The sequence below is a fragment of the Dipodomys merriami genome, unplaced genomic scaffold, assembly GCF_024711535.1.
Source record: "Dipodomys merriami isolate MVZ:Mamm:240054 unplaced genomic scaffold, mDipMer1.0.p SCAF_7, whole genome shotgun sequence".
In the NCBI taxonomy this organism is placed as follows: Eukaryota; Metazoa; Chordata; class Mammalia; order Rodentia; family Heteromyidae; genus Dipodomys; species Dipodomys merriami.
Window position 1 is genome coordinate 3,905,001 of NW_027206290.1, and position 13,214 is coordinate 3,918,214.

A 13,214-nucleotide genomic window follows, 5' to 3' on the forward strand; every position below is an offset into this window, starting at 1 on the left:
CTGGTATGGTGCATTTCTAGTTTATTTTTAATAATAAATTAATTTCACATATAACAAACTGATTACATTTACACACACATACACACATGTATGTATGTAAGTATGTATGTATGTAAGTATGTATGTATGTATGTATGTATGTATGTATGTATGTATGTATGTATGTACGTATTTGGCAATCCTGGGGCTTACACTCAGGCCTGAGCACTGTCCCTGAGCTTCTTTTGCTCAAAGCTAGGGCTCTACTACTTGAGCCACAGAGCCACTATTGGTGTGGTTTTGTGGTACTGAGGAATTGAACCCAGGGCTTTATGCATGCTAGGCAAGTATTTTACTACTAACCCACCTTCCTAGTCCCATATTTTTTTTTATCAATTTTAAATAAGTAAATGTAGATAGGAGTAAAAATAAGAGCATAGTTTATAGAGAACATTACTACAATTTTATTTGTACCTCTATCAGCATTACTTAACTTTATAAATGGTTAAAAGAGAAATGATAGTATATCCAGTTTTACATATTAACTTAAATGCACTTCTGGATCATTTGTATTTTTTTGAAGAACTACTGGTGCTATTCTTGAAATAGTAGTTAGGATAGACATGTCTGCTGGCTATGCAGAAATTTGTAGGTTGGAATCTGAAGAGATCAATATTTGACTATGGATACCTACCAACATTAAAAAAAAATTTATTTTAAACATACTGCACAGAGGTGTTACAGTTGCATGAGTAACGTAATGAGTACATTTACTATCGAGCATTGTTATCCCCTTCTTGTTTTACCCCTACCATCCCTTTCTTCCTCACCTCCCCAATTCCTCCCTCCGCCCCCCACCCCATCTCCCAAAGTTGTGAAGTTCGTTTTCAACATAGTGTCTTGTACATCTCATTGTTACAATGGGTCAACCTGTATCCTTGTTTCAGAATTTTGTTATTTCCCTTCCCCTCCCCAAATTAGAAAAATGTATAAACAAGATTCAGGGCACCGGAATCAAATACAACAAAAACGGGTTATATCATGAAGGAATAACATACAAAAGAAAACAAATCACATAGTACATTAAAAACAACAGTGATAAAATAAAAACCTCTTGGGTCACTATCTTGGGTTTCATTTCTCTTAGCATCATCTTATATGGTCATTTGTACATAGCTTTTGACCTTTTCTGCTTATCTAATAAGATTATCCTAGATGTATACTAGTTATTACAAATAAGGGAAATCATGGGACCTATGTTTCTTTGGATCTGGCTTATTTCACTTAATATAATTATTTCCTATATATATTATATATAATATATACATATATTATACATATACCACATATTACACACACACACACACACACACACACACACACACACACACACACACACACACACACACACACACCACATTTTTTGATCCATTCATCTACTGAGGGGCATTTCGTTCGGTTCCATACCTTAGCTATGATGAATAATGCCATAAACATAGTTGTGCTTGTAGCTTTAGTATGGCCTTATTTGTTTTCATTTGGGTAAATGCCTAGAAATGGGATTGCTGGGTCATAGGGGAGCTCTATGTGTAGTCTTTTGAGGAACCTCCATATTGCTTTCCAGAGTGTCTGAACAAGTTTACACTCCCAGCAACAATGCAGTAAGGTTCCGTTTTGGCCACATCCCCTCCAGCATCTGTTGTTATTACATTTCTTGATAATAGCCATTCTAACTGGGATCAGGTGGAATCAACGTATTTGTTGCACAATGAAGTGTGGCGCGAAATTGGGAGATATCTTTAATTCAAGGTGTTGAGTTGTAGTAATAATATCATATAACAGAGATGATGCTCATTAAATTGTTGATGGAATGTAGCAAATTCTTCAAAAATGATTAAGAGGGTTCCCAAAGGAGGAGAGAAAGCAGAGGAAAAGACACTGTGAAAAGGACACATAGTGACTCAGAGCTATGATATTAAATTCTTGTATTTGAAAAAAAATAATTTCATACATCAGTAACTAGCTTGACAGATTATTTCTGATTCAAAATGAGTAGCATTGGGTAGATAAAATGGAGACTAGATGTAGTGGCCAAACTCCAACATTTTCCCAAGTGAGTCTCTCTCTCCTGGTATTAACAATCTTATGTGATACTTTTTCAATTTATAACAGACTTGGGATATTTGATAAATAAAATATAAGAAAAAATGGTGGGATACCATATTTTGAAGATTACACTATAAAGCATATTGTGTTTTGGGTTGTTTCCCTTTTTAGGCAAAAATTCTCTTTTCTGGATAATTTTCCCTGGGGGAAATCAACTGTTTGCTATAGGAGCACATGGGATAAGATCTGTGACATCAAGCCAACAATGTCATTCATGAGTGAGCTATCTTGGCTAGATTTCTGCCACCTCATACAACCCTCCGGATGACTGCGTTTCCAGCCAACACTGTAATTGCAAGTTCAAGGAGGGAGGCCCAGCCCTGACACAGTCTCACACAACTATGTTATTGCATTTTCAGGTGCATTGCTTGGTGGCTATTTTTATTCCATAGGATTTCTAAGAAATCAGACTCAAAAGTAATGCCCAATGATGCAAACAAATAACATGATGGATAAGACTATGAGAATATTTTGAAATTAGAAAGAAGATGAAAGAGTAAACTACTACAGTAAAACACAGGGGAAATATCTTTGATCACTGAAACAAGCAAGAATTGACTAATGTTTTACATAATATTTAAGAGGTTCTGTATAGAAAAGGAACAAAGTAACTAGATATCTACATCTGATGGGGTTTATATACACAATCTTTAAATAACTTAAGCAACTCAAATGAAAAAGCAAATAATCTAATTAGAATGGGAAGTGGATAGAAACAGTTCTTAAAAGAAACCATGCAAATGGCCAATGGTATAAGTGAAAGTGATCAATATCACTAAACTTAGAAATGTGAAAATCAAAACTACAATGATATATTATTTCTCTTCCATTAGAAAAGCTATTACAAAGTTATAAAATGCATTCATTTAGAGAAGGGATGATTTTACACACAGTTGTTAGGAATGTAAATTGATGTAGCCATCATGGAAAAACCCATTTTGATATCTCATCAAATGAGAATGCATCTAAAACAGGATGAAGTAGTATACTTTAGAGTACATACAAAAATTAAATCAGAAATATCCTCACACAAACATTTGTTGCAGAATTATGTAGAATAAGTCTAAATGTCTATCAACTGATAAATAAAATCAATCTAAGTGCTGATGAATAGATCATTTTAAACATGGTATATACCATGGCATATAACTCTCTAAATGCATACATATGTATATATACATATATACAGAGTGCATATATATATACATATATATGCATATATACAGAATATATGTAGAGAGGATATATATGTACATACACACATGTATATATGTATACATGTATATACATAGAATATGTCAAAAAAGAATGTATATATTCTTTTTTACATAAAAACATGAAATTCTGTCTTTTTTGCAACATTGATGGAACTAGAGTACATTTAACTAGAGTTAAATAAGCCAGGCACAGAAATATCCTACTCATATGTGAAATCTAAAAATGTAAATTTCATAAAATGTTAGCATAAAAGTCGTTACCGAGTAGAGTAATGTATAAGGAAATTTTTATCAACCACTAGATAAGAGAATTAAGTTCTGATGCTTTGTTACATGATAGTAACAATGAGTTTGTCGTATTTCAACAAAACTAGAAGAAAAGATTTTGAATGTTATTTGTACAGAGAAATGATATATGTCTGATGGATATGCTTTCCATGATTTGAATATAATGTATCACACATATAAAGATATAAGAATGTACAATTTTTATATGTCAATTAAAAAGAAGAAATAAAGGGAGCTCATTTCAGAGTACATCCAAAGGAAATGAAATCGGAATGTCAAAGAAATGTCTAAACAATCATGTTTATTACAGTACTCAATGACTAAACCTAAATATCCATCAATTTATGACTGAAGAATGTGGAAATAGTACTCTATGATTCTGTGACATTTAAAAAAGAAAGGAAAACAAAAATGTATAGTGAAAGAAGAGGCAAGCTGAAAAGATATATGGTCAATGAACGATGCTTCACAGAAGAAAATTAGTCAATAGATGCTGAGTTCCAACAAATTATATCAATATAAGATAAGGATTTGTTTCATTGATAAGCTAGTAAAGGTATTTGAAAAATAGGTTTTTAAAAATTAATTTAATAGCAAAACAGAAGTGCAATTGTTACTGAGTATATTTGGAGGAGAAAATTATATAACATTTCCAAAACTCCACTGAATAATGTGTAAACTCATTGTTTTAGCTTACTTTATCAGCATTATTTCCAACTGATAATTTAAACATATACTATATTTCATCAAAATTCCCTTCTACACATCTGAGATAGATTATCTTTCCATTTTTATTGCATTACAATTAATTTTACCAATTACTTTCTTTTATTGTATTTTCAACTCAAATAATATTTTCATTGTTAAAATCTTTAATGCTCCAGGAGGAAGTTTGTTCCTTCTAACTCATAACCACAAAGCATGCTATACATGTACTATGGATTAAAATTGCATTTGCATACTCCTTATTTGTGTACATCTCCAAATATAGTATTTTGAGGACATGGATGTGTATGTATTTGAGTACACTAGAGAACCTAAAAGAAGTTCTTTCACAGTGAAGATTTTGTCCTCTAAATGAATAAATGCATGACATGCTTGGGCAATAAAAATATGTGAGTTGACATCATGCTACTTGAATAATAGAATTTCCCTATGGAGAGAGGTGTACATCATAAAGGTATTATATTTGATCTCAAAGTTTCTACATAATCAAACTAAGTCAAGAGCTGATGGTCAAAGGAAACATTTTAATGCATTTATCATGGCCAGCAAATGTGCAGAGGTACTATTCATGCATTTTATACCAGTGGATTTATTCATCTGGCAAAATCGTAAAATGTGCACTCACTAAAATTTATATTTAAATGTTATTTAAATGTCTTAAATAGCTCTCTTTCATTCCTAGCAAGAAAAATGATTATTTATAGGGAAATTTTTCTCTACATTTTGTACAATATCACTAAATAAACTGCCATAATAAACTCAAAATATATTATGGACATTTTACCTAATGGTCATACTGACAAGTCTATAAAGCCATGACAATATGTGTCAGTAACTTCAGATGCACTTTCTGAAACAGTTTTTTTTCTTTTCTTAAAATTAATTACAATACTTTCTGCCACAGACAAAATATCAGACAGTGATCCTCAATAATCTTCTCTATGTTCCAAAAGTGCACCACAAACTCTAGAGGTTGATGGTGCAAGTTTGAGTAAAGTGATCTATTGCACAAGTGCCAGAAATACTATTTGTCATATAAAACTGAAATCATGAATTTTGAAATTTATGTTGAAGAAGATTTGTTTACATCCCACATTTGAAATATTATTTTGCTATGGGAAGATATAGCACAGTTTTTACTTTTTTCTGATCTCCATTAATTAAGTAGAAAATTTATATAAATATACACTTGATATAGTTTTGGACATGTGCATGTTTATGTAGTTATTTTTAATCTATCTCTAAGTAATCTCTTATCATATGAACAGCACACCTAAAATAGTAAAATCTTATAGTAATAAAATCCCATTATACTCCTGATCCAAGGGAGAACATTCTATTGATGTAACTTACATATATATATATATATATATATATATATATATATGCTTCCTTGATTGAAGGCCATTAAAATGTCTACAACTTTTCACTTTAACAGAAGTGTCAAAGGATTGCTTTTTGATTGCTTTATTTTAAGGCAGTTATGTAAAAAAGAAGCACAAAATGGATGCAAGATTATCATGTATCTAACCATATGGATTTGGAAACTAGAAGTTTTATATTTTGTCTGTGTCCTTTATATTTCACTATGCACTGTTACTACCAGAGGATTAAGTACAATTAAAAATAAGGAGTTACTGCAATCAATATTCCTTCACTTTTTTTATATGACTTAGAATTTGGAATGTTTCACGTTTTTACTAGTCTTGGAGATTTTTTTTTAATGTATTGCTCTGCTAACTGCATCATGAGCTTCTAATTAAAATATTCTTTTCTTTTTCTTTTTTTATTGTCAAGGTGATGTACAGAGGTGTTACAGTTACAAAAGTAAGGTAATAAGTACAATTCTTGTCAAACTTGTTACCCCTTTGTAGTAAAATACTCTTAGTAAAACAAAATGTTCTACTTTGTCTCTAGTAATTTAGTAATTATTTAGTGAGACAAAAACTGACCTAGACCTATTTTCTAACTGCTACATAAGCTTCATTCAACCCTGTTTTTTTTCTATAAAAATGACACCATTATGCTTCTTATAGCATTGTCTCATATGCTTTGCTTTCTTGTTTACTTCTGTAGAAATCGTTCTTAGCATTTTCTTACAAATATTATTCAATATTAATTTCAATACTTAAATTTATTTGAAACAATTTAAGTATTATTGGACTGTTCACTCTGTGAAGTTTATTCTTCAAGTCTTAACTTTTGCAAAATTGAGTTACGATTTGATACATCTTTGAAAAGAATATTGCATTTTTCTGTCTTGAAGTTTCTCCCTCTGGACAATAAACAATAATCAATTCAAGTGTGTCATTTATTTATTAGAGGGAGTATGTACAGTCTTTTTTCATTAAGAAGTTTTCAATCGGGGCTGGGAAGGTAGCTCAGCGGTAGAGTGCATGCCTTGTGCAAGCATGAGGCCCTGGGTTCGATTCCTCAGCACCACATAAACAGAAAAAGCCGGGAAGTGGCGCTGTGGCTCCATTGGTAGAGCGCTAGCCTTGAGCTGAAGAGCTGAGGGACAGCGCCCAGATCCAGAGTTCAGGCCCCATGACCGGCAAAAAAAAAAAAAAGAAGAAGTTTTGAATCCTCTTGGTTCCAGTGGCAATACAAAATTATATTTTAGTTGATTTTAACTGTATATGTATTCCATTATAGAATATCAATCATTATAAATGACTAATGCCTAAAAAAATTAAATTTAACATTTAACATTTCCAATGTTAATATGCTTTCCTTTATTGTAAAATATCTGAATATGTTATCATTTTCCTATTTCACTTGGTCAATATTCTAAGTAAAAATAAATGTTTTAATGATTTTAACTATACCTGGAGTCATTATTCACATTTGGGTATATTTTACTTCTGATAAACTTGTATATTTCTCAGAGTGAATATATCTACGAAAAATAGTAGTTACTAAGTTGGAGAACCACACAAGCTAACAATTTCTCATTATCAATATGCAATTTAGGGACTGAGGGACTTATATAAGAAAAAAGGAATAAAGGGATTTGTGAAGACTAATAACTTCATGGTATTAGAAACAAAAATTTGGGGGAGTGGGGGTCATGGGGCTGGAACTTTTGGCCTGGGCGCTGTCCCTGCGCTCTTCAGCTCAAGGTGAGAGCTCTACTGCTTGAGCTATAGTACCACTTCCAGATATTTTTCTATTGGTTTATTGGAGTTAAGAGTCTCATGGACTTTCCTGTCCAGGTTGGCTCCGAAAGTTCGGGTTGGCTTTGAACTGCTATCCTCAGATCTCAGCCTCCTAAATAGCTAAGATTACAAGTGTGAGACACCGACATCCGGTTTAGAAAAATAATTTTTAACATGCTTGATTGTAAGCATGACATGGTTATGACCACTGCCCGAAAAGCAGTTTTTTGCTGTCTTGATTGGCCTTGATAGGAAGTGAATCATGCTCACGTCATATTCATATCTATGCAGTCCTCTATCTATGATGTGACTGTAATTGGAGGCTGAAATTGAAGAATTAGGAAATTTAAATGACCCCTTAAAGATTGGATGCTGCCAATAAAATGTTTCCTTTTGGGAAGAAACAATTAAGTTTTTGCCACCTTATTAATACCAAAACTAGATTATATTTCTCAAAAAGATAATTTGAAATGTTTGCTCAAATTTGTGAGTGACATGTAATCCAAATAGGCGATTGCTTGTATGCCTTTTTTTTATGGCGGGGGTGGAGGTGGGGGGGTGGGAGGGGGTGGGGGGGAGGGAAAGTCTGCTCGTGGTGCCTGAACTCTGGGCCTGGGTGCTGTCGCTCAGCTCTTCAGCTCAAGGCTAGCGCTCTACCACTTGAGCCACAGTGCCACCTCCGGCTTTTTTTTTTTTGCTTATGTGGTGCTGAGGAATGGAACCCAGGGCCTCATGCATGCAAGGCAAGCGCTCTACCACTGAGCCCCTGCTTGTATACCAACTAAATAAATACCAGGAAATAGTACTTTTACAAGGTGAGAATGAGTAGGGCCCAAGAGAGAGGGATAGACATGAAGTGAAGAGAGAAGAATGCAGTCAATAATTTAATATAGGGCTGGGAAGGTGGCTCAGTGATAGAGTGCTTGTCTTGTATGGATGACGCCCTGGGTTCGATTCCTCAGCACCACATAAGCAAAAAAAGAAAAAAAGCCGGAAGTGGCGCTGTGGCTCAAGTGGTAGAGCGCTAGCCTTGAGCTGAAGAGCTGAGGGACAGCGCCCAGGCCCAGAGTTCAGGCCCCACAACCAGACCCCCGCCCCCGCCCCCCCAAAAAAGAATTTAATATATGTAGAGTAAGAGAAGAGATGGATTGGGAGGCGAGTGAGAATGCCGAAAGGAGTGACACAAAGGTTCATTGTACTTATAAACTGCTTTGTGAAATGGCAACTATTTCGTAAAACTACTTAAAATTATATTCCTTGCTGTTGTTTTTAATGTATTTATACTGTACTATGTGTTTCTTTAAATTCTTTTGTATGTTCTACCCCCTTGGTATAACCCCTGTTTTCACTGTGTTTGATTCCAGTGCCCTGCATCTTGTATATACATTTTTCTATTTGGGGAGGGGAAGGGAAATAACAAAATGCTGAAATAAGGATACAGGTTGACCCATTGTAACATTGAGATGTACAAGACGCTATGTTGAAAACGAACTTTACACCTTCAGGGGTGGGGGAAGGAGAAGTTGGTGTGTGGAGGAAAGGGATGGTAGGGGAAAAAGAAAGGAGGAGGTAACAATGCTCAATAGAATACGTTCTCATTAGCTTATTCATATAACTGTAATCCTTCCATACAATATTTTTACAATAAAAATACATATAAGCCGGGCGCTGGTGGCTCACACTTTGTGATCTTAGCTACTCAAGAGGCTGAGATCTGAGGATCGTGGTTCAAAGCTAGCCTGGGCAGCAAAGTCTGTGAAACTATTATCTCCAATAAAAACCACCAGAAAACTGGAAGTGGCATTGTGGCTCAAGTGGTAGAGTGCTATCCTTGAGCTGAATAGCTGAGGGACAGCACCCAGGCCTAGGGTTCAAGCCCACCACCACCAACCACCAACAACAAATATACATATATATATATGTATATATATTTATATATATATGTGCATGTGTGTATAATACATACATGCATATATGCATATATATATATATATATAATTAAAATATGCGTTGGGAAGGTGGCTCAGTGGTAGAGTGCTTGCCTTGCATGCATGAGGCCCTGGGTTCAATTCCTCAGCACAATGTAAGCAGAAAAAGCTGGAAGTGGTGCTGTGACACACGTGGTAGGGCTCTAGCCTGGAGCTGAATTGCTGAGGGACAGTGCCCAGAGTTCAGGCCACATGACAGCAAAAAAAGAAAAAAAAAGAAAAGGAAAGGTTTTAGGAAGTATCTGCTCTTTTACTTGAAGGTGTGTAGGCCTTGCTTTGGACAGCAGAGTGCAATAGATATGTTTAAAAACAGTGAATATTTCCACTTCACCCTAGTTAGAATGGCTATAATCAAGAACTCTAATAACAACAGATGCTGGAGGGGATGTGGCCAAAGGGTAACCCTACTGCATTTTGGTGGGAGTGTAAACTTGTTCAACCACTTTGGAAAATAGTATGAATATTCTTCAAAATACTCCATATAGAACTCCCCTATGACCCAGCAATCCCACTTTTGGGGCATTTGGCCAAATGATCACAAATAAGACCATACTAAAGCTACCAGCACAACTATGTTTATTGAAGCATTATTTACCATAGCTAAGATTTGGAACCAACGCAGATGCCCCTCAGTAGATGAATGGAGCAAGAAAAAGTGGCATATATATGTATATATATATATATATATATATACATATATATATGTATATATATATAATGGAATTCTATGCCTCCATCAGAAAGTGACATCGCCCCATTTGTTAGGAAATGGAAATACTTGGAAAAAATTACATTAAGTGAAGTAAGCCAGGACCAAAGAAACATAGGTCCCATAGTTTCCCTTATTTGCAATAACTAATATATATCTGGGACAAGTAGAAAAGGTCAAAAGCTATTTATGTATGACCAGATAAGATGAAGTTAAGCAAAATGAACCCATGATAGGGACACAAGTGGTTTTTCTTTCTTGCTATTGTTTCTAACATATTTATAAGGTACCATGTGAATTTTTTGTTGCTTTGTATGTTCCTCCCCCACTGCATAAACCCGGTTTTCACTGTATTTGATGTTAGTATAATTTGGGGAGGATAAGGGAAAAAACAAATTGTTTAAATAGGGATACAGTCTGACCCATTGTAACAATGAGATGTGCAAGACACTATGTTGAAAAACAAACTTTACAATTGGGGGGAGGGAGTGTAGTTGTGGAGTTTGGAGGGAAGAGATGGAAGGGGAAAAACAAAGGAGGAGGCAAAAATTCTTGATAAATGTACTCATTACCTTGCTCATGTAACTGTAACCACTCCGTACAGTATTTTCACAATAGAAAACTTACTTTTTTAAAAAGAATAGTGAATCTTGACCATAAATAAGCTTTGTATTCATGTACTATTGCTGTTGATTATCTGCAACATCATATGAATATGTTTCTAGTAGGCTGTCAATGTCACATGGAGAAAGTTCTCATTAAAAGCAACCATCATTAAAAACAATGAACCTGAACTAGTTCACGAGTGCCCACAAATATTTGAACATCTAGGTCAGTGAAGTATGCTGAAATCAGAAGAAACACTTAACTGAACTCAGCCCAAGTTGCTCATCATCAACATTGTGAATTTAACTTATGTTTTTAGAGTTATTTCCTACACGTCAAATTTTAAAAACTAAAATTGATTCCTTTTCCTAGATTTCTCTTTGCATAATCCTCTTCCCTTCTCATTATCTTTTGGAATTCAACACTGATGACCTTTGAAGACCAATAATTCTCCTCTAAAAATATTATTGAGATAGTCAGGCTCTGGGCATTGAAATGAAACTTGGATTGCTCTCTTCAGCCAATCATGTTGCTCTGCTCAAGGATCCAGGTGAATCATGACCACCAGCCAGAGCCAAATGGATAGAGTAAGAGCTGTTTTCTGAGAAATAAAGTGCAATATTCCAAGAAAATGAAAGTTTATAATTGTGCAAAGCAATAGATTCTGCAATCTACTTCTCTGTCCGCCCCAGGATGAATCATGTCAGCCTGGGCATATTGCTATATAACACTTTAAAAGTTGTTGTTTTATTTGTACACATGCAAATATCTAACTCTTTGCAAGTAAGAAGTCTTTCACCATTTTTTACATCTTTAAAAATTATAAGCCTGACACATTTTTGAAAATCAGATATTTGATGAGTTAATAGATTCTCAGAAAATTTGCATGCATTGTATATTGTTCTCAGAATCTAACAAATTAGTATTATTATGAAAGTGAAAATATGTATTTTTAAATTAAGTATGGTTTTAAAGTTAAAACCATCTGAAGAAGCTTCTTTTATAAAACACAAACAACTACTGCATATAGAAACAAATATGTAATATGTAACAAATAGGTAATGTGAACTGTTAACGATCCCCATGTGTAACAAATAGGTAATGTGAACTGTTAATGATCCCCATATGAAACAAATAGGTAATGTGAACTGTTAATGGTCCCTATGGGAGAAACTTGTACAGCTTCCAGAATTCTCTTCTCCAGCTCTTCAGCACATGTATTAAGTTAACTTGAATTCAAATGATAGATCTTTCTTACATTCATTAGAATATTTGTAAGTTATGTGCTATAAAAAAATTTTCTGCTCAGGGCAGAAAATTATAATATTAACATTTTCATTTTTATTTCTTTAAAATTTTACTCATGGGGCTGGGAAGGTGGTTCAGTGGTAGAGTGCTTGCCTTACATGCATGAGACCGTGGATTCCATTCTTCAACACCACATAAGCAGAAAATGTCTGAAGTGGTGCTGTGGCTCTAGTGGTAGAATGCTCACCTTGAGCTGAAGAGCTGAGGGACAGTGCCCAGGCCCAGAGTTTGGACGCCATGACTAAGAAAATAAATAAATAAATAAAATTTTACTCACTTTTTTGCACTCTCCATTTAGAATTGGAATGCACAAATGATTTATTGTGAAAAATATTATTTTTTACCAATATCTGCATTGAAGAAAATTATTCATTTTCACTGACTTTCTTATTAAACTATTTGAATGTCACCACTAAATGATTCCTGGACATCATGTAAAATAATGAGTAACTGAAATGAGTAACTAATTCACAAGTTCTTGAGAAAGTACAGTATGTATTACAAATTCAATATATCAGTTGAGTTCACTGTATTTTTTCCCCAAAGATTTCTTTATTGAGTTTAAGTAATTACATAGATTTCACAGTACTGTGGCATAGTTATAGTTAGCTAAAGTCACAAACTCATTCAACATTCACAACAATAAGCATTTTCACTGTATTTTCAAACAAAACCAATTGAGATGATTTTATTCACACAATGCGATTATTTAAAAGTTCTTAGTGAAGCCAGGCACTGGTGGCTCATGCCTATAATCCTAGCTACTCAGGAGGCTGAGATCTGAGGATCAAGGTTCAAAGCCAGACTAGGCAGGAAAAACCATGAGACTCTTGTCTCCAAAAACCACCAGAAAATCGGAAGTGGCGTTATGGCTCAAGTGGTAGAATGCTAGCCTCGAGCTGAAGAGGTGAGGGACAGTGCCAAGGCTCAGAGTTCAAGCCCCATGACCAACAAAAAAACAAAAAATCACCTCTTGGTGAATTGTAACCAAATGCATTCTTCCGTAAGTTCCCTTAACCATGTATGTTAATGTAGGTTCATTATTAAACACATGATAATAGGATTTTTA